At 32.5% G+C, this 23314-nt stretch overlaps 1 pseudogene across 1 annotated transcript; it reads left to right on the top strand.

The window, feature by feature from the left end:
* Window positions 1-17874: 17874 nt before the first annotated feature.
* LOC114169318 (3-ketoacyl-CoA synthase 6 pseudogene) lies at window positions 17875-19759 on the top strand (annotated as a pseudogene). The gene has a single exon (XR_014984993.1). The product of XR_014984993.1 is annotated as a 3-ketoacyl-CoA synthase 6 pseudogene (transcript).
* The last annotated feature ends 3555 nt before the right edge of the window (window positions 19760-23314 follow it).

Raw genomic sequence — 23314 nt, forward strand, 5'->3', positions numbered from 1 at the left:
TGCTACCACTCCATCAAATAGAGACTGAGTTGCGAAGTTCTACAGAGATCAAGTCGAACATTTCCTTCCTCCACGTAAGTTGAACTTCACACCTTCGTTTCCTTTTCCTCTTTAGTTTCGAAGTACTGGTCTGATTCGGTTTTTGGTCATGGACTTCACTGTGTTCTCCCTTTATTCTTGCTTGCCAACTCCTTAAGTTGTAGTCGTGTTGTGGTACTCTTCCGTTGGGGCTAAGTTTTGTTGGGTTAGCATCTGTTAAGGTAAGAGAGGTAGGGTTCAAAACTTTTGAAGTGTATTGCATATTTTTGGTCTTGAATCATGTTTACAATGCTTGTTTGATGTTTGTGTTGTTTGGAAATGAGTTAGGTGTTGTTTTGTTTGTGTTTCTAGATTTTGCATGCATGAGCAGGTGAGAAACCTACTATTCTCGCCCAACCGAGCAGCCCTCGCCTAAGCGACAATAGTAGAAAACTCACCCTTGTCCTGTTCGAGTTGTCACTCAGGTGAGGAGCTTCAGTTTTGAACGAAGAGCAATCTCGCTCAAGCGAGAAGGTCTCGCTCAAGCGAGAAGGTCTCGCTCAAGCGAGAAGGTCTCGCTCAAGCGAGAAGGTCTCGCTCAAGCGAGAAGGTCTCGCTTAAGCGAGCACTTGTAGAACCTCACAATACCTACTGTTCGAGCTCTCGCCCAAACGAGAATGCCTAGCTTAAAGCGAGAGAACTTCTGTTGCTTAAGCGAAGGCTTCTAGCTTAAGCGAAATTGGTGCAGGGAAATGTTTAATTGCTTGCTTTCTTCTATGGTTAACTATTTTACTCCTCAAGGGTATGACATGTGATGTTGTGCATGTATGATGTGATGTATTGGGACAATATTTAATATGATTAGCATGGGATGATAATGTTCTAAGATAACATGTGGACTTGGTGTGGATATTTCATGGAGAAATCCCTTTTGATGATAAAGTAGTGTGTGTAGTGACTTAAGGATTAAAATAAGGTTGCATCTTGAAACTCTAATGAATCAGTCAGACTCACATAAAGTAGACTAACTCATGTGGTGAGAGTAGCAAAGATCTTAGTCTCTAGCAGGATAATGGCCTTAGACGATTATGGACTAACCTTGTGTGTGGTAGGATGAAACACATTTGCAATGACTCTGCAGAGCAATAGAGGCCACCATAAGTGCAAGTAACCAGTGAATTCAATTTCATTACATGTATAAGGATAATCGAGTTAGAGGGTCCTTTATTGTTTGCTCCTACATGTTGTTTGTGCTCATAATCTGTTTATTTATCTATTAAAATTATTTTCATTAGCTTATCTTTTTTTTTTCTGTGTTTGGTTCCTTCTGTTTTCCTTTTTGTGATAATCACGAATGTTGGATGTAGCAGATATGGAGACCCCTGATGATTGCCAAGATGATGGAGATGTTGTTTACTTTAGACATGTTAAATCTTGCTCATTGTTGAGCATCTTTTGAAGAACTGCTTTTCTTTGTATTTCTTTGCTCTCTAGAGTAATGTTTTGTCAAATTGTTTTATGTTTTAAGATATTTTATGACATTGTTTTGTGCCCAATTATACTTCTATTGATTCTAGTCTATTTTAGAAATGACTAAATAGTTCATTTCTGATATACTTTTAATGGTTTGCTCTATTTTATTATAAAATGTAATATTTTATTTATTAGAGTTATTTTATTAAATGAGATGTCAAAATAATTTTTTGAAAAAATTAACTTTAACTTGCGAATAATTTTTTAAACTCATTATAAAATGAAATTCCATTGTATTTTAAAAGGATTTCGATAAAAACATGACGTAATGCTGTTTTGTCTTACTTCTCTATATATGCCATCGCAAGTTTTTTATATGTACTAGCCAAAACATTGGTGCTGTCGTGTTCCTGTGTTTGATTTTTTTATTTTTATAGAAATCTTAGTTAAATTAATAAAAAATATATAATGGTTAAATAATTGTTAAAAACAAAATATGTTTTTAAAATAATGGTTAAATAAATTATTTATAAAATTATTAATTTTTAAAATAATAATTAAAAATAAAATTGGAATAACAAAATATGAAAACAAAAAAGAGCGTATCTCCTTTTATATATATATATATATATATATATATATATATATATATATATATATATATATATATATATATATATAAAAGTAACTCTTACGTCAAACCAGTATTATGAGAAGTGGTATTCGATTAAAATGTCATTTAACAGTGGTTGGTACATCAGAAAAGTAAATTTTATTCATCTCGTTTCGTTAAAAATGATCTAGTATTTGTTTTTTTTATGTTCTTGTTCATATTTTTCGGTGAATAGGATCAAATTGGTCAATATTTTTTATATGCACATGGTCCACAAAAATCAAACGTTTAAATAAATTTGAACTTAAAATTAACCTCTTGTCCACTTCTTATAAAATTGGTGGGATGTTCTTTGGTTGCTGAGATGGCAATAAAACCAAACATAGTGAAGTGTCTCCATTGTTGTTGTAGGAGAACTACAAAAACTTCAATTTCAAATACCACCTTCCTTTCATAAGTCTTGGTCGTGGTACCTACTTAGTATTACAGACATACCTAATTTGGAAACTTTCCGTTTCTAATTCTCCACATGACAGAACCATATAAATGCTTACATCTCTTTCTCTCATACTGAAGCTAAGGTTGTTGGCCAGTTGTTTACGTTGTCCTAATTAATAGGTTTCAATTAGCGTAATGATAAACACTAACTAGTAAGGTATGGTAGTACTAATTAGGTAACATATGCGAAATGTAGGTGAACACTTAAATCTTGACGTGTGGGAAACCCAAGAATTAAATTTGTAAAGCTTTATTGGAGAGCAGAGTTGTCTCATTTTCAACCCAAGTAAAAAATATTAAGGCTTAATATGGTTTGATCCTAGTTTTTATTTGTTTTTTTTTTTTTAATTTGGTTCTATTTTTGTTTTCTTTTTCAATTTAGTTTTAATATTCGTCAATTTTATTCAATTTGGTCATTTTCGCTAACACTGTTAAAATAGTTAACGGATTGTGAACAATAGTTACCACATGTCATTTTCTGATTTTTTTGATTTTTTTTAATTTTTTTTAATTTTTTTATTTTTCTTAAAATAACGAATATATGGACTAAATTGAACAAAAATAACAAATATAGGGACTAATTGAACAAATAAAATAATACTACCACAAACTGACACGTGCAGTGGCGGAACTTGACCAAAAATCCTAAAGGGGCCAAATTATATTTGTTATATATAAATTATTTTTTTAATTAAAAAAAATTAATTTCTTTACATCATTTTTTTTATTCAAAATAAGCACTCATGACAATAAAATCTAAACAATATAACAATAATATATATGAAAGAGTAACATAAAGTTTATCATCAACAATAATATATAAAAAAAACAAAAGTTACCTTTATTCAGAGTGCTACTTTACGCTCTTTCAATGACTTAAAATCTTCAATAATTGAATCAAAGCTGAAACTAGTTGCAATATCCCTTTCAATATAGATTATTATAGTGCTTGCTAAAAATTCAGCCTCCATCTTATTTCTCAACTTGTTCTTGATTATTTTCATTGCAGAAAAAGATCTTTCAGTTGTAGTTGTAGAAACCGGAAGAGTCATGATAAGACAAAGTAATCTATTTATCAAGTAGTAAACTTCAGACTTTTTTGTTGTTGCCAAACATGTACATAACTCTTGCATTGTTGATAAATTCTTCAATATTTGGATTCTCGTGAAGTTTCTCAATTTTAGATGACGTAGATGCATTTTTTTCATTTTCATCACAAGCCTTCCTCTTGAAAAAAGAATCAATTCTTTTACTTTTTATCATAATTTTTCTAATATAAATATTTCACCTCTCACCTATTTACAAAAAGATAAAATTATGAATACTTCAAATTAAATCTTAAAAGCAAGACTCAATATTTTAAGAAAACTAATAACTTCTAAATGATTAGCTTCCCTTACCTTAGAGTAATTCCTAATCTTGTTCTTTCCTTACACAATTTCAAAGCTTAAAATAGCTCTATCTATACAAAGAAGAGTTTGATCAACAATTAAAGCATGATTTTATGATCTCTAACACATACATGCCTAGAGCGTAGAAAAGTCACATACAAGAGAGAAACATATTGCTTCAAAAATAAAAAGGAAAAGATGAATGTACTCAAAAGAAGAAATTGTTCGGTCCAAAATGTTTCTTAACTCTTCAATTTTGTGGTAGTGCAATTTGATTTTGAAAATAATAAGGAATTGATGGTAAAAATTGAGATGAAAATAAAACGGGAGAAAGAGGTGAAGGCACAGAAGAGAGAAACCAAATAAAAAAGTATAAGAAATTATAATAAAGAAAAAAACATGATTTTTAAATTTTAAAAAAGATTTTTCAAACTAAATTAATTTAAATAAGATAATAATATATAAATAAAGTAATAATATATAAATAAAGTAATAATATATAAATATATTTTTAAAAATATATAGAAAATAAAATAAAATAAAATAAATTAATATAAATAAAGTAATAATTTATAAATATTATTTTTCAAATATATAGTAAATAAAATTAAAAAAAAATGGTTGGGGGAGCCGTGGCTCCCCCTGTCCCTTCATACTTCCGCCATTGGACACGTGACACTAACATTGACACGTGACACAATTGTGACTTGACACGTGGACCATTTTTTTGAAATTAAAAAAATTAAAAATTAAATAATTTAAAAAAAAAAAAACAGGAACTGACACGTGGCATGTACTGTTAAAAAATTTTAAGTATTTAAACACCGTTAGTGAAAAGGACTAAATTGACCACAATTTGACGAAAATGAAGACCTAATTGAACATAAAACGAAAATAGGGACCAAATTGAATAAAATCAACAAAAATAAGGACCAAATGTATATTTAAACCTAAATGTTATATGGATATTCTTATTAAAATGCATTTTTTTATTAAATATTTTTAATTTAGAATTAGAGTTGGTTTAAAATTAAAACGAGAAAGGCAATAACACCATTAATTAAAAATTTTAAGAGATTAAATTTTTTGTTTTTTTTAAATTAAAAAATTAAAAAAATCACAAAATTACAAGTGGTATGATATGAGCTTGACACGTCTACATTTTTTTAAAATAAAAAAAAAATTTAAAAAATTTTAAAACAATTTTAAAAAATTTTAAAAAAATTTTAAAAAATAAAAAAATCATAAAATGATACATGACAGTCACTGTTCACAGTCCGTTAACTATTTTAAGGGTGCTAGCGAAAAGGACAAAAATTGAATGAAATTGACGAATATTAGAACCAAAATAAAAAAAAATAAAAGTATGACCAAATTGAAAAAATCGAACGAAAACTAGGACCAAACCATTATTTAAGCCAAATATTAAAATGATGTCTTTAATAGATCTCATGTTATATATATATATATATATATATATATATATATATATATATATATATATATATATATATATATATATAAAGAAAGAGAAAGAGAATTACATTCATAATAATTATCTTTAGTTGAACTAAAACTAGATTTCTCTTAGTTAATATATAATTGATTCTCTCAGATAATGATCAATTATGTTAATAAAAAATTATTTTCACTACTCTAAAAAGTAATTGATAATTTCCAGAAATAATCAATTATGTTTAGCAAACTAAAAAACCATTTTTCGCAAATAATTGATTATATGGAACAAAATGTTTTTTTTTATGAGATGAAAACATAATAATCCATTATAATTTACAATAATAAATTATTTAAGTCAATTCAAAAACTCTTTAAAGAGAAATCCTTTCAATTTTTCTATACATAATACATTTTTAACACATGTAAAAAATATGTTTCATGCTTTTAAAAGTTGAAACTCAATTGAGACCTTTTTAAAAATGGGTATCAAACTGACAGATATGAACGAAAGTGGGTAACATCCGACTAATTAAACCTAACTATACTCTATTGTCACTATATTTGGTCACTATTTTGTGATTTTCCTATGGTGATCTCATTTGTATGGATAATAACAAGAGTATACAAAAGCAGGTTTGACTATACCTAGGCCCATCCCAAAAGTAAAATATCATATCCATTCATGTCCCATCAAGTATGAAATTTATGTCTCAACCCCATATCCATTGGCCAATGGGTACGCCCATACATGCTTCTATATTCGCTCTCATATTGTCTTAAATATAAGGTTTAATTAGTTAGATGGTACACACATTTCTTCGGATGTGTCAGTTTGGTACTCGCTTTTAAAAAAGTGTCAACTACATTCCAACTTTTGCAAAAGTGCCTCAATTAGGTCCCATACAGAAAAAAAAATATTAACACAGTTAGCGGTGTGCCACGTGTCGATCTCTAGTTTTTTAATTTATAAATTTTTAATTTTTCTTTTTAAATTTTTTTGTTGTTGCCACGTGTTAGATCCTTGGTGTGACACGTGACACTATCACGTGACAAGGCACTACCAATGTCCCCATACATAGTCCCCACATATATGGGGACTATATTGAAACAAAATAGACATATATGGACACTAAATTGAAATGAAGACAATGACATTTGGTAGTGACACTAATACGTGACAGTACCTTGTCATGTGGCATTGATAATTCCACGTGTCACACTAGGGACTTGACACATGAAAACAAAAAAAAAAACATTAAATTTAAAAAAAATTTAAAAAAATTTTTGAAAAAATTTAAAAAAATTTAAAAAAAGATAGAAAAACCTGAGACTAACACGTGACACATTGTTAATGACACTAATAATTTTTTTTTTCTGAAAGGGAACTCATTAAGGCACTTTTGCAAAAGTTGGGACGCAATTGACACATTTTTAAAAGCGGGTACCAAATAGACACATCCAAATAAAAGTGAGTATCATCAAACTAATTAAACCTAAATATAAACTGAATATTGTTTTACAAAAAATAAAAATTATAGAAAACTAAACATAATATGGGCAAGGATTTATTGTCAAAAGGACATTTTCATTTTTAGTATCAAATATTAAGGTTGAAATTTGCATAAATCTTAAAATAGAATACTGAATAACAATTACATAAATGTCAAGTAATTATAAAAAAGAATAAATAATTACACATGATTAAAATTTCATGACAACTATTATATTTTTTTGTTTTTTGCAAATGTTAAGAGGGAAAGTACCTTAGGGAGTGAACTTGATGAATATCAAACAAGTCGAATCATTGAGAGAATATGAAAAGTTTTGTAGCAAAGTAATAGTTTTTCAAATATAACAAAATTATGAAACAAAGAAAAAAAATAATATAAGTTTTTAGGTTACCTATGTGATTAGACATTCAAAATTGAGAGTTAGATATTCGGGCACGACAGAAAAGGTAAATAAAAACATAAGAATATAGAAAAGGAGTGGAAATGATAAAATATTTGTCGTAAAAGTTATTTAATTTGATAAAATTGAAGTTTGCATATGCTTTTTTTCAATAAAATTACACAAAGAAAAAAAAAATGTAATTGATGTGTGAAGAGAGGGAAAGTATCACGGGGATCTAAGTGAACTTGATGGATACCAAATGAGATTTTTTCTTGGGCAAACGATAATAAGATTTATTCTAGGGTGGTTGGATCCAAAGAATACTCAAGTTTAGCCAAGAATTGCCATGTTTAAAGAATACTAGTTATTTAGTCAAAAGTGGTTAGGTCCAAATAATACTTGTATCTTGCAACGATAGTATCCCTTAGTAAAATATGATCACGTTCATCAAGAATTGGTTGTAATTTAAAGTTTATAGATGAACAAATGTAAAACTATCAAGCATAAATTCTTCTTTTCGCTAATCTTTTTATGTTGCACGTTACTATCTATAATTAATCTAGGAAAGATAGGTTTGCAAAAAACATATTTTAGAAGGCATTTTAAGTTGTGTGACTATCTTGTTGAGGTTGTGTCTAATGACTCTTCATTATCAAGTATACACTTTGTCTGTTGACCCATATTAGACGAAACTTTAACCAAAAGTTAGCAAAACTTTTAAATATAACCCTTCCTTTTTTGTGCATTTCACATGCTCGATGAACAAATTGTCACACAAAAAGCAACATAGATCACCAACCTAGGAATGCCTACAAGGTAGTTATTTTAGGAGGCAAACTTCAACGAGAATATTCTTTTCTTCGTTGAAATTGTTAAGGCATAGAAAATAGTTTACATGATTAGGCGTAAATCTAAATTTAATAGTCTTTCCATAAACACCAATGAATGATTTGATAATAACAAAGAATAACATATTTCAATGTGTCTAAGATGGTTATTTAGTGTGTAATAAATTATGTAAGTGTGTAAGAATGAACAAACAAATACAGATGTAGTCTAAAGGTAGACAAGACATAAGTCTTAAGAAATTATAGACATAAGTCTTATGCATACACAAGAAGATTAGAAACATGTATACAAAAGTTCTAGGTGTGAGTATGTTAGGATCAAAAGAAGTCTAAAGAAGTACTAGGCTCAAGATTATAAAGATTAGATGAAGTTTACAAAAAAGCATTAGGCAAATACATTTGAATAATAGAAAAATGACACTAGATGCAATACACAAAGACAATTAACATATTTAAAATAGTAGATAAAGCTTGCATGTGGAAATCACAAGAATTCATCAATGCAAGAATGTATACATTTCAAGGAACTTGAATCACTCTTCCCAAAGACGATTGTCAAAATTCACACTATCCTCCAAGTTTGTATTCTCAATATGGAGTTGTCAAAAACACAAAATAAGATGTAAAGTAAAGGATGAACTTCACCATAAACATTGAGTCTAATAGTGAAAATTATCAACAAAAAGTTAAACATGTTAAGGAAAAAAATGTTAAACAAATGAAAAGAAAAACGCAAAAAACCTACAACAATCCTTTTTAGGAAGTTTATAAACAGAAGTGATGCTCTGTGAAATAACCTAATGAAATATACAAGAATCACGTGAGATATACATTCAAAAATATTCTCCAAGCTTATAAGTCTTATTATAAAATGATTATTTGTTAGATAATTCTAAAGTTAGATATTTCTCTATAAGTCATTCAATTTTATGATATTAGACTATAGTGCAATAATGAGTGTTTAGTTTATATATCCCTTATTTGTGAGTTTTCCTTGTAAAATACCAACTTTTAATAAATCAAAAACCAATTAAGAGACAAAGTAAAGATTTATGGATTTGGAAAGATGAGGAGGAGATATATACTGTCAAATCTTCATATGTAAATTTGCAATATCCAATATAGGAGAACAATCTGAAATGTATAACATATTTTGGAGCATAAAGGTGATTCCATCAACACAATATTTTGTTGGGAGAGCAATGCTCAATAAGGTGGCGACAAAGAAAAACCTTATAAGGAGAGGTCACCAGGAGAAATTGTTTGTGCTTTTTATGGACTACAAGAGTAAACACTAAGCTATTTATTTCTCACATGTAACATCGTAAGTAGAGTTTGGAATTTGTGTAACAATTAGGTAGGTATCAGTATAGTCCACCATAACTAGCTAAATGTGCATTTTCAACAATTCTTCTTATTGGTGCTTAATAGCAAAGGAAATAAATTATGGAATAAGATTTTATTTAGGCAAGCTAAAGTGGATGCAGAAAAAATTCTTACTTTGGTACAATTAAGCACTTGCGCATGGATGAAACATAAAATTCCTAATGTTAACTTTTCCTATTCAAATTGGAACCAATGCCCAATTGAGTGTATTAAATCAACTACCTAGGAATTTAGAAACCTGTATCTGATATGAAAGGGAGTAATAGTATGAATCAGGTAAAAATAGGATGCATATTTTACTATAGTAAAATCTTATGAATCTAACCAAACGCATACTATCTATAGTCTAGAGATCCCTTTTTGATGATTTTGCGGAAAGCTTTCTGAACGTTTTGTTCAATGGTTGAACCTCATAGTATATTCAACCCATGTAGACCTTATGTTCGCAAATTCACATGCCAAAATGGTTTAACAACCCATATATTGAGGCACTAGTTTATATAAGACACATGTGATGGGATAAGTTGTTTTTGTCAAAACTTAGTTGCTCCATGGTGTAGAGCATAATCCATTTTGCTTTTTCTCTGTGCAAATAAAATGGATAAACTTATTCTCCTCAAATTGTCCATTACATCTCTGTAACGTCCCATTTAATAAATAGACTTACTTAAATGACACATCACACAATATAATATTACGAGCGAAGGTTCGGAGTATAAACTCACTCCTCGAAATATCCAAGAAATTCACAAAAAGAGGCACACCATGATGCCAAATACACACATGGTACATAATTCCCACAATAATACAATTAAGATTTAAAACAAGTTAATACATGGGCCATAGCCCGAAGAAAAAACCCACTAAGCAGAAACCAGCCCAAGCGGGCTACATAGCAGAGTCATCGTTCCCCTGTTGACCGCGAGTACCTCTTGCATCTGCTCATATCAATAAATTGATGATCATCACAAAAGGAGAAGAACCACATACAAGGCAACCAAACAAGCAAAAGGGTAAGCTAGAGTATAAAATAATTCATCATACAGATACATGTTATTTCACAGACCAATGAATATATCTCAACCAATCATGTTATGACTTGCAAACGATACACTAAGACTCAGACTCGACTCATTCGGATACATATAATTTAGTCGGATTCAGCGGATGCTTGCACTTGTGGTGGATTACTTTGTTCACCCCGAGCTGCTCACCCTCGAGCTAAGTGTTACAGTGTCTCAATACCCCACACACAAGGTTAGCCCTTAATGAATTCTAGGCCTCCTGCTACTCTCACCACAAGAGTCAGTCCGCTGTATGTGAGACTAACTGACTCCTTAGAGTGTCAGGATGTAACCTTACCTTGAATCCTTACCAAATTATATAGATGGGGCACCACTATGAACTCCCACTAACAGGGGCCATGGAATTACGTCCCGACCAACTAAGGCACCACCATAAAGTCTCACCTAGAGACCCATGGAATTACGTCCTGACCACATACCAAACGTATTCCACCAACCAAGTAATACTTATCATGCATATAAATCTCATGCCAACCTTTTTAACCAACCTCTTTCATATTCCAGGTTAAATCCATACCAACTCATCATTCTCAAACCATGAATATAGAATTGTATCTCATATTAATACCATGCCACTTTGATTACCAACCATCTCATTTGTTTTACATACCAAGGTCACACCAACACATCAATCCAATTCATAACCATAGATTTCCATGCATTGCACAAGCCTCATACTTTAAATGGAGTAAATCAATCAATCAAACAATCCATAACAACCATATGAAGAAAACAACGTGACCTTCAACGGGTCTCGCTCAAGCGAGAGGAGTCCCCTCGCTCAAGTTGTAAACTCTCGCTTAGGCGAGACTACGACAGTGGTCCTGGGAGAATTTGCAGGCGCTCGCTTAGGTGAGGCCATCTCGCTTGAGCGAGATGGTCTTTCACTCAAAACCCAGTTCATTTGCCTGGGCAAAAATAACAGTTTGCCTCTCTTGTTTCACGTAACAGTGGCACACACAAGTTCCAAATAATCACCAATTCACTCCCATTTCAAATCAAGCATTTTCTAAGCACATCAATCAGAAAACAGGAGTAAAACAACTAACGTACAACAAAAAATGAAGAACCCTAGCTTCCTTTACTTGGAAATAGCTAGCAGAAAATCCTGACCCCCAAGTTGGTGAATACGTGATGAAGAATTATCTTGTTCCTTTTTAAGATTATTGAATATGGTGTGAGTTGATTAAGAAAGCTAAGTGAAATCCCCACTGGACATTAAGATAGCAAGCTATCTAGATGTGAAGGTTCCTTTCACAAAGCTCAAGAGAAGAAGATGATGGATTGATTCAAAAAACAAAAAGGAAATGGAAAGCACATAAACCATAGAAAACCAAGAACAATTAAAGGAAGAAGAAAACATAAAATGGAAAGGAAAGAAATGGTAAAAATGTGAGAAGCACGCCACTACAAGGCTAGGCTAGAAGCCATGGCAACCTTGAAGATGAGTGGGTGTGTGCCGCCACTTGCTATGCAAGATAAGGCTTACAAGTTTCACTCCCAAGGGAGGAAACTCTCACAAATGGTTGAGACACAAGAGTGTTTTTACTTCAAAATGTTCAACCCTTTTACATGTCTAGGAGGACCCCTTATATAGAAGAGTTTATGGGCCTTTAAGCAAATAAAAGATACCTAAGGATGACTCTACAAATACCTAACCCTAGCTTCTAGAAACTAGGTCAAATAAGGTTACAAAAAATGAGAGACAAAAGAGCTAACTATGGTGTGTGCAAGGCTAATTTCGTTCTAGCACAAAAGGAGACAAAGAATGTGTCTCATATGTCTCCAAAAAGTGGCCAAAGTGTGCTAAATACAAAGGAGACCAAAGGTACATAGGTACACTTGCTTCATGCCTTTTACTTTATGCTTCATGCCTTTGCTTTACTCTCTCCTCCACATCATTTATGCTCCCCAATCACCATGCGCCACCTAGCATTGCTTTCTTACTCCTAATTAACCTACAAAGCAAATAAACATAAATTAGCATGTTGGCTTAAGTCAAGTCAACTATAGTCAACAAGTCAAACCTAGTCAAAAGTTAACAAGTCAACTAAAGTTGATTCAACTAAGTCAACTTAGGAAATCAAAATAAACAAACACAAATGAAAGGGATGAAGGATTAGTGAACTTCCTTTCTAAACATGCTTAGTCTTCTTAAGCATGTGCCTCCATCCTTGGTTGGGGTCAATCCTTCATCATCCTCCCCTTCTTGGAGAGAATTTGACCACAAATTCTTTAAGCCTTTGTAGATGGAGCTTGATATGATTTGGGGGAGGTTTTGCGCCTCCCTTTTATGAGCTCTTGTTCCATCTTTTCTAAGAGTATTACCCCTATCTTTGGTTAGGCCATCCCTCTTTTATAGACCACTCTTCTTCTCATGCTTGCGCATTGGGTCTTCCTTTTGAGCCTTGCAAGAGAAGGAAGAATGGTGATGTCCATCTTGCTTTGGAAATATTTTTGTAGAGGCAAGTAACACTTTGGAGGTAACTTGCTCTTTTTCTTTTTCATCTTTTCTCTTATCTTTCACTTTATTTTGGTCCTCATTTGCTTGATTGGGTGAGAGAGGTAGGAGTGTGAACTTCTTGCCTTGGAAGGAAAAAGCATAGGTGTTAGCATGGCCATCATAAAAGACTTTTCTATCAAATTGCCATGGCCTACCTAACAAAATATGAGTTTCTTCCATAGGCACAACATCACATAACACCTCATCTTTAAAATTTCCAATTGAAAAGTTAATGAGGACTTGTTGAGTTACTTTAATGTCTTTTTTCTTAAGCCATGATAGCTTGTAGGGCTTGGCATGAGGGATAATTTTCAAGCCAAGCTTGTCCACAACCCTTGTGCTAGCCACATTTACACAACTTCCATTATCTATGAGGAGGGGACATAGTTTGTCATTGATATGACACCTTGAATGAAAAAGGTTTTGTCTTTGAGAAGTGTCAAGTTCCTTGGAAACTTGTTTGAGTTGGTGCCTTATCATTAACAATCCACCTTCAAGGGGTTTAATCCTTTCACTTGAAGAAGAAGTGTGGGAAGAAGTACTTTTGGGGGAAGGAGGAGAAGAATGTTCACTCTTTACTTCTCTTTTAAGGTTTAAGGCCATGGTTCTTTTGGTAGGACAATTTGAAGCTATGTGCCCATATCCCAAACACTTAAAACATTTTATAGAACTTATCTTTATACCTTGAGAAGAATGAGGAGTTTCATTAAAAGGCTTAGATGAATTAGTCCTAGGAGGTGGGTCTTGGGAACTCTTGAGTGGTAATTTATCATGTTTTCTTTCTTTATCTTTCCAAGTACTAGAATAGTAGTCATTGTATGAACCACTCCTCTTGGCCTCTTTTTTCTTTTGCAATTGAGTTTCAACTTTGATGGCCAAATGTAAAACTTTGTCAAGAGAGGAGTACTCATATAACTCTACTAAATCTTGTATGTCCCTCCTTAACCCACTTACAAATCTAGCTACCTTTTCCTCTTCACTTTCAAATTGGAGTCTTACTTTTAGAAGCATGGACTCCATTAACTTGTAATATTCATCCACACACATGGACCCTTGTTGAAGCCTTTGGAGCTTCAAAAGAGTCTCCCTCCTATAGTAGGAGGAACAAATCTAGCGCGCATCAAATTTTTAATGTCCCTCCAAGAAGTCGCGAGTGACTCTTGGTTAATATTGTCCATACATAATTGATGCCACCAAGTCATGGCATAATCCTCAAACTCTAAGACTACCAAATCTACTTGCTTTTGATGACTAACTACATGAATGGTAAAAATTTGGTCCACTTTTTGTTCCCACTCGATGTAGATGTTTGGGTCATTTTCTCCTTTGAACTTAGGAATCTTTGGAGTTTTCTTCTCTTGTGATGGGTTGTGCCTAGAATGCCCTCTTTTCCTAGCCTCTCTTTCTTGCTCCCTAGCTTCAAGCCTTTGAATGTGCTCTTGGATTCTTAGGTCACTTTGCTCCTTGTCCTTTCTCAATTGTTCAAAGGCCTCCTTCCTAGACAACTCCAAATCCTGAAGCAATCTCATCAATGTATTATTTTTGTTTGGTGTAGGTGCATTTGATGAACTTGCCATGATTCCTACAACAAAAACACTCAAATCCGAGACAAAATAAATGGATTAGGGGTTAGACAACATGAAAATCGAGACCAAATCCAACCCAAAATGCAACCCAAGTGTTTAGATCACACTCCCAAAGTAACAAGGCAAGGCTAGCACTCAAAATCCACCAAAGGAGTGAAGCAAACACTTTTAAAAACTTGTTCAAAACCTTTCAAATGCAAGACAAGTGATTCAGCCACAACATCCCAAGAGTTTCAAGAAAAGAAAACTACTAAGACACAACAAAGAACACCTAGTGACAAGCAAGAAAAGCACAAAAACAAGAAAGTTTAACTTCTAAGGAAATTTTGTTTTAAAGACAAAACTTGAACAAGACTAAAGCAATGAAAAACACTTTTAAAGACTCTATGGAAAGCATTTGAACAAGCCAATATTATACCTCAAATTATGCATACACCAAGAAAGATCATAACCAAGTTAAAGCATGGAACTAATTTGCCAATATCACCCAAAATCCAAGTATAAAATTTGGTAACATAACACCTAGTAAAAATGGCCAAATGGATTCACCAAGCAACACATTAGCTCTCGGCCAAACTGTTTTTGGTCATGAAAATAATATTTCTTTTCAAAACTAGGTACTTAAGATGATGAGAAGGATATTTTAGGGTGTCTTGAACACTTAGTTCCTTAAAAATTAGGTCAAAATCAATTTCAAGGAGCATGCTACAACAAAAGGCATAGATCTCATGCAATAGCTCAAATACTTAGAAACAAGAATAAGAAAACTCAAAGAAGCATATGACATATGACTCAAGCAAAAGTTAGACACATTTAAAGACTCAACATGATATACACAAAGACACAAACATGTAGCTATCATGCATTTAAACTCATGGATTTGAGGCTCAAAGACTAAGGATCCAAAGATATGTTATCCAACCACATTTAGGAGTAAGAAGAGTAACAAAAACAGTAGCCAAAACTGCCCAACATAACCTGAAAAACGTTGATTCGCGGTGATCTCGGTAGCTCTGACCTTTGTTACTATTTCAATCATAACTCTCTCCACAAAACTCCAAATGCATTGGTTCTTTTTTTGTTAGAAACTAGACTCACAGAGCTTTCTTTTTACATCAAGAACGTAATTTTTGGAGCACTGAGCAGGTGCAGTTTAATATTTTAAAATCGTGAACAGTTTCTGCCAACATTGTTTTTGTGTGCAATGGAAGTGGATTTGAACCATACAAAGATAGCTACAACAACACAAGGTTAGCACATGAAAAACACTATATTCAAGATAACCTAGGCTCTAGATACGAATCGATTTGGGCACCCTTTACAATTTAGAAATAGTTGGCTTTACAATCTCTACCTAGGATTATTAGGAAAATTGTGTGTGAACTACAACATTTTTTTTAACTCTTTTTTTTTTCGAGTTGAAACACCCAAAGTGTCTTTATATATATATATATATATTATTCTTTGTTGAAAAAAAATTATAATACATATCATGATAAAGAAAAAGTCTAAAACATTTTCAAGCTCTATTCAAAATTTGTAAATATGTTTTTTTCTCGATTTGTAAAAGTATTTCAATGATAAAATTGGACCAAATTCAGCCCTAGACTTCCGAATAGACAAGAACTTAAATGCATTCACTCTAGCAATATTGGTTAAAACATTATACTTCAAGAGTTGTAACAAATAATAAGTTATAAATATTTTCTCTTCACAAGTAGGGTGAGTCTTTCCATTAATTATGTGGTTCTATCACTTTTAAGATTTCTTTTTAACTTTTACTCTGATGGAAAAGTTTGGGAAGAACCACACGTTAGTTAATTAATTAATTAATTATATAATATTTTATTTTTGCTACTGACAATTTTAATTTTTATGATACAATGTCTTAATTTTTAAGAGATTTTGTAAAATTCAAATATTAAATTTATGACTTTTACAATAAAAAATGTGTAAATATTGATGTAGTTTTTTCTTTATAATATAAATTTATATTTACTATAAACATAATAAATCCAACGCCTAACGCTATACTCTTAGTTTTCCTGTTTCCTTACCTTCTAAGTTTGTTATTATTAATTTTAGCACAGCTCTAAATGGCAAAGAAGAATCTTCTGGCTCCCCACCTGTAATGAAAACCAAAGTGCAGCGCATGTAGATGACTCAAATGTCTCATGCATAGAGGACACGTGCGTTTTCTTTAGATCTACACTTCTCTGTTTCATCGTGGCAGCAAATAATAGAGGATACGTAATCATTCTCCTTTGCAAGAATTGACAAACAATGAGTCAATGCTTTCGAATGATTTGAGAACTTTCTGATAAAAAAACAAAAGGGCCCATTCCTTAAGAGATCGATCAAATCCAACAAAACTCCACTCATCCATGCCATTTGTACCTCAATTAATTCATATCCTATCAACATGCATGCTCTCTAGAATCTAAAAACCTCATTACTTTGATTTATGCTGCCTCCCATTTTTGAGACTAATAAATCCACCATACACATACGCAAATCCTTCTCGTTAAATTAACATTTTTTATCATCTACATATCCATATCCGTTTGTTTCTTGAATCTATAATATATTTTGTTTTCAAAAAACTATTCTTAAATTATTAATATATAATTTCAGGTTGAATATATATGTGCTTAAAATAAGAAAATATATTAGAAATTTCACATGTATTAAAAGAAAACAAATTTATAATTTATAATATATAAATAAATTTAAACCTCCCCTTACACATGGCTTATAATAATTTCTCTCTTTCGTGTTTAATGAGTTGGATCTACTAGTTGAAGCAGTTTCTGGTGTATGTTGTTTGTCGTGTCATTTGGTTGCAAATATGTTCTGTGTGGCTTTCTAGCCACATTTAAGTGGATGAAAACATGGCCACAAAAAATATAATAGGCGAAGACAACTGTACAAAAAAAACTGATAAAGTTTTAGCGGTGAAAAAGTGCTTGAAGGTTTAGTTAGAAGTGGAAGGGGAAGTTATGAAAATGAATGCCAACTTAGATGAGCGTTGGGTGATGTAGACTCTTTCATTAAATCCCTTCATCTACCCCTTCATTGCGTAGGGTCCCTCTTGCCTTTAAAACCTCACCACCCCTACGCCCTCACTTATTATACCACCCAATCCCATAACAATTCTCAACCCTAGCTACCTTCCACCCACCTCAAACTACTAAACTCACCCCCACCATCATGCCTCATTCCTCAAACTCAGTGAAGCTCAAGTATGTGAAACTTGGCTACCAATACCTTGTCAACCACATCATAACCCTCATCATCCTACCCCTAATGCTTGGAACCTTGATTGAGGTGCTTCGTTTAGGCCCAGATGAAATCCTCAAACTTTGGAACTCTCTTCTTCACCTTGACCTCGTTCAAATCCTCTCCTCTTCCTTCCTCATCATCATCATCGCCACCATCTACTTCATGTCCAAGCCACGCACGGTGTTCCTCGTCGACTACTCCTGCTTCAAGCCACCAGTCACGTGCCGTGTCCCTTTTGCCACCTTCATGGAGCACTCGCGCCTCATACTCAAGAACAACCCCAAAAGCGTCGACTTCCAGATGAGGATTCTCGAAAGATCTGGCCTTGGAGAAGAAACATGTCTCCCTCCGGCGATCCATTACATCCCCCCCAAACCCACCATGGAAGCAGCCAGAGGTGAAGCTGAACTTGTGATATTCTCCGCCATGGATTCTTTGTTCGAGAAAACGGGTCTGAAGCCAAAGGACATTGACATTCTCATAGTGAACTGCAGCCTCTTTTCTCCGACGCCATCTTTGTCAGCCATGGTGATCAACAAGTACAAACTCAGAAGCAATATCAAGAGCTTTAACCTCTCAGGAATGGGGTGCAGTGCAGGGCTTATTTCCATCGACCTGGCTCGTGACCTTCTCCAAATCCATCCTAACTCCAACGCAGTGGTTGTGAGCACCGAGATCATAACCCCCAACTACTACCAGGGCAATGAGAGAGCCATGCTTCTTCCGAACTGCTTGTTCAGAATGGGTGGTGCTGCCATTCTTCTATCCAACAGAAAATCCGAACGCAAGAGGGCTAAGTACAGACTGGTTCACGTGGTGAGAACCCACAAGGGTTCCGACGACAAAGCGTTTCGTTGCGTGTTTGAAGAGGAAGACAAAGAAGGAAAAGTGGGGATTTCTCTTTCGAAGGACCTCATGGCCATAGCAGGAGAAGCATTGAAGTCCAACATAACCACCATGGGACCCCTGGTGCTTCCTGCTTCGGAGCAGTTACTTTTCCTTTTCATGCTTATCGGAAGGAAAATCTTCAACCCCAGATGGAAGCCTTACATCCCTGACTTCAAACAAGCCTTTGAGCACTTCTGCATCCACGCCGGTGGGCGTGCTGTGATCGACGAGTTGCAGAAGAACCTCCAGCTTTCTTCTGAGCATGTTGAGGCTTCCAGAATGACCCTGCACCGCTTCGGGAACACCTCTTCTTCCTCGCTTTGGTACGAACTGAACTACATTGAGTCCAAGGGGAGAATGAAGAAAGGTGATAGGGTTTGGCAGATTGCGTTCGGAAGTGGGTTCAAGTGCAACAGTGCTGTTTGGAAGTGCAATAGAACCATTCAGACACCCCTTGATGGCCCTTGGAGTGATTGCATTGATCGCTACCCGGTTCACATTCCTGAGATCGTTAAGCTCTAGCTAAATCACACCACGGTAACCAATATTGCAAAGGAGAAACACGACCAACACTCTTCCTTTTAGTTGTCTAAAACGTTCTTGTAAATACACAATAATTTTTCAGAAATCACAGGATTTATGTGGTTCTGACTCTTCTTTCAACGAGTCGCAACAACACATGATTTTGTGATTTCAAATAATGTTTACAAAATAAGAAAAATTGTGTCCTGAAGAATGTATTAGACAGGAAAAAAAAAAAAAACACGAGGTTCGTTTGTTTAGGTGCAGGTTTACTTTATGTTATTTGGGAAAGAAAACTGTTTTAGCGGTTGTTTACTTCCTCCGTACCTGTTTCTCGTTCTTTTTCATACTTGTTATTAACATTTATTCGTATTTGGATTTTTTTTTTCTTGACAATCACAAGAACTTGTTGTGAATTGCTTACGGAAAAATTCACAGCGGGCCTTGTATGATACGTGTCATGTAAGGGAAATAGACTCCAGATCCTATTAATTAGTTGTATTTTTGTTTATGTAATGAATTCAATAAAATGCATGGGAAGCAAATGATTATGTTGGAGTGAAGTCTCGGTTGACTTTGACATTAGCTAAAAATAATAAATAAATAAAAGGATAATATATAAAAATATTCATAAATTTATTATCTTCATTTTTTATATCGAAAGGGATCATTATATGCATTTATTCATTATTTATATGTTCGAAATAAATTCAAACAATTAGGAAAATAATATTTTTAGATTCCTTAAAAAAATACACTCGCTTGACAACTTTCTTTAATAATATAATAATATAGTACAATTTTAAATTAAAAAATAAATTAAATAAAGTCAAAATATTATTATTTTGGATTATAATATGAATGTTTTTCTTAGCTTTAATAATGTGAATATATAATCATTCTAATAAGATTGTCATATGTCATATAACTAAAATACTAAAATAGTAAAGTATAACCACAAACTCAAAGACTAAAGAGACAAAAGCATTAGAATTTAGAGATTGAATTGAAAATGTAAATATGAGTTTAGGTCTTCCTTTGAATATAAATGAGAAAATTAAGCATATTTTAAAGAAGAAGATCATAAATTTACTGTATTAAGATTTTGAAAGTGATTTTATTGAAATATTTATCCTAGTAAATCGCTCTTCAAAGAATCGTTAGTAGTATTGAATTTTAGGTACCGTTGTATTCCCTCGATATTTCCTCAATTTCCAAGTGGTATGCTTCACACGTGCGCCAGACAAACTTTCCATCCAACAAAGGTCCCTTTCTATAGATGCATGGACAATTGACTTCATTGTTCCTTCCTCTTAGCATCTACCTCAACTTCACGTCATATTTTCTTTTGTTTCTCGTGACATTGCCTCCTTCCACCCTGTATCCAAGGTCAATGAAGTATAAGTTTTTATATTCGAAAGATACTACTTTCAAGGTTCATCAAAAACATCCAATGAATTAAGGCTTGTGGTACCCATTGCAACCTTTTTTCTTTCTTAAATATGTTCCGAACTTAATAAATATTTCTTCAGATATTCAGTATTAATAAATTATTTTTTTTATTTAGATATCTCGATGTATATTACACCACATGGGTAGCCAACCTCTTATCAAAGATACAGATCAATATAGTTCCGTATTAACCGATATTTTAATTATTATAAAAAGTAATGATTAGTTAAAATATATTGAAATCTTTTATTATAAGATGTAATATATGTATATATCCTTATAAGATCTTTCTCTTTCAATTTTTCTTTAAGTATGTGATGATGTCTTCTTTAATATATCTATCGTCCCTCTTGTGCTGAGATGTGAGAGTAGATGTTTGTAAGAAGACACTTTAACTTTCAAGCGAGCAACCCATACAAAAAAATATTTTATTAGTAACTAATTTTAGTGATTAAAAATTGTTAGTCATCCTAGTGACAAAAAATTATTAGTCACTATAATGACCAATTTAGATATCAATTTATAAAATAATAAATTATTGGTTACTAAAATAGTCACTATTATGATTAAAAAATTATAATTAATCACTAAATTGGTCTTTAAAATTAGCTACCATGATTTTGGCTACCAAAAGAAATTGATTACTAAAAATTAACTACCTAGGTTTTGGCTACCAAAATGACTTAGTTTCTAAATTGGTCTCTAATTAATTAATGACTTATTTAGTGACCAATTATAATTTTTTTCTTTATAATAGTGACTATTTTGATAACTAATAATTTTTTATTTTTTAAATTGGTATCTAAATTGGTCATTATAGTGACTAACAACTTTTAGTTACTAAAATTGGTTACTAATGAAATATTTTTTTGTAATGAACATGAGAAATGTAGTTAATACAATAGTAATTAATGAATGTTTACTTCGTCAATCATGTTTTTGTATAATATTTTAATGAATTCTTACCTGAATGGATCTAATTTGATAGTTTAAGTCTAGGTCAAATATGTTTCGGATATTATAATCTTTTATTAACCATAATTTATTATCTTAAAATACGATGATTTTATTTTAACATGTTGATCCAACTTGATGTTGTCTGCTGCCACTAATCATCTCGGCTACCCATGATACAATTTCCATTACAATGAAAATATAAACTTAACATCCATAAAAGACTAACACAAATATAACAAAAACTAATATTAACTCCAAATAAGCTCATGTTAAATATCACTATCTCAACTATACAGACAACTCAAAGTTCATCTATCATTTGTCATCACATGAAATATTATTACATAAAATAAAGATAAATACAAAAAACATGGAGAGACCACACCAAACTCGTGATAAGAAACTACATTGCACGAAACATAGACAAGTTATACCTATTATGAAAAAAATCTAAATAAATAAATGGTGACAAAATATCAAACCATTTATACTACTTCCTATGTGTAAAATCCAAAATAGCTAACTTACCCTCATGAAACATGAGAAAACTTAAACATTACTAGAAATAATGACTTTACTAATGGAAAATGACTAAAGGATCAAGATTCATCAGTAATGCGCAATTACTAATGGATGTTAGCAACAACCTTTGATATTTTATTTACTAACAAATTTTTTTGTTGGTGAATAAGTTAGGTAATTGTGGACCAATCATTCATCAGTAATATCCGTCGATAAGGTTTTTGTGGTTGTTTACCGATAGTTTTTGGTTGCCAAATGTGGACTGTTAGGAATTGAATAGGAGAATTAAAATGAAATTTTGAGATTCAAATTCCTTCCTTCTCCATTTTACGAAGAAGTGAGGTCCAAGCTCGTCTTCTCCAAAATCCGCCATTCCCAAGCTCCATTTTCCCAATTGGTTTCAAATTTGTCTTCCCAAAGTCTAAATTTTCAAGACATTCATTCAACATATCTTATGGCCTTCAAAAGCCCAACTTTTCGAGTGTGGTTCTCATGTTGTCGAGAGTGATAAGAGGTGATGCCATTGCTTGCCCTTCATCGTCGTCGTTGACCGTCGTACTAAGCCCATTTGTCCTTGTGATTACAAGAAGATTACGCTGGGTAGATGAATAACCCTTTCTTTTATTTTCCAAATTCAATTCTTCTTTTTTCAATTTCAATTTAGTTTTCCGCAATCAGTCTCTTTTTTACTGATTAAAGATATCTCTTTATTGAATTTGTTATAGTTCATACTATTAATGTCAATTTATGTTTGCCCTTTTACTGTTGTGTATTGTTTTTGTTTTTGTTGCCCGATTGAGATTATATTCTGAGTCTTGCCCTTAGTTTATGGAATCTTCCATCCATTAAACTTGTTTGTAAGAGACTAATTTGGGTTTCAATCCTCAATAGTTAGCTAATCTCACTATCTCTAAACTCTACCATTGACTTTTAGTTTTC

This window comes from Vigna unguiculata, chromosome 2, assembly GCF_037176805.1.
Source record: "Vigna unguiculata cultivar grain cowpea cultivar isolate G323 ecotype 2 chromosome 2, ASM3717680v1, whole genome shotgun sequence".
In the NCBI taxonomy this organism is placed as follows: domain Eukaryota; kingdom Viridiplantae; phylum Streptophyta; class Magnoliopsida; order Fabales; family Fabaceae; genus Vigna; species Vigna unguiculata.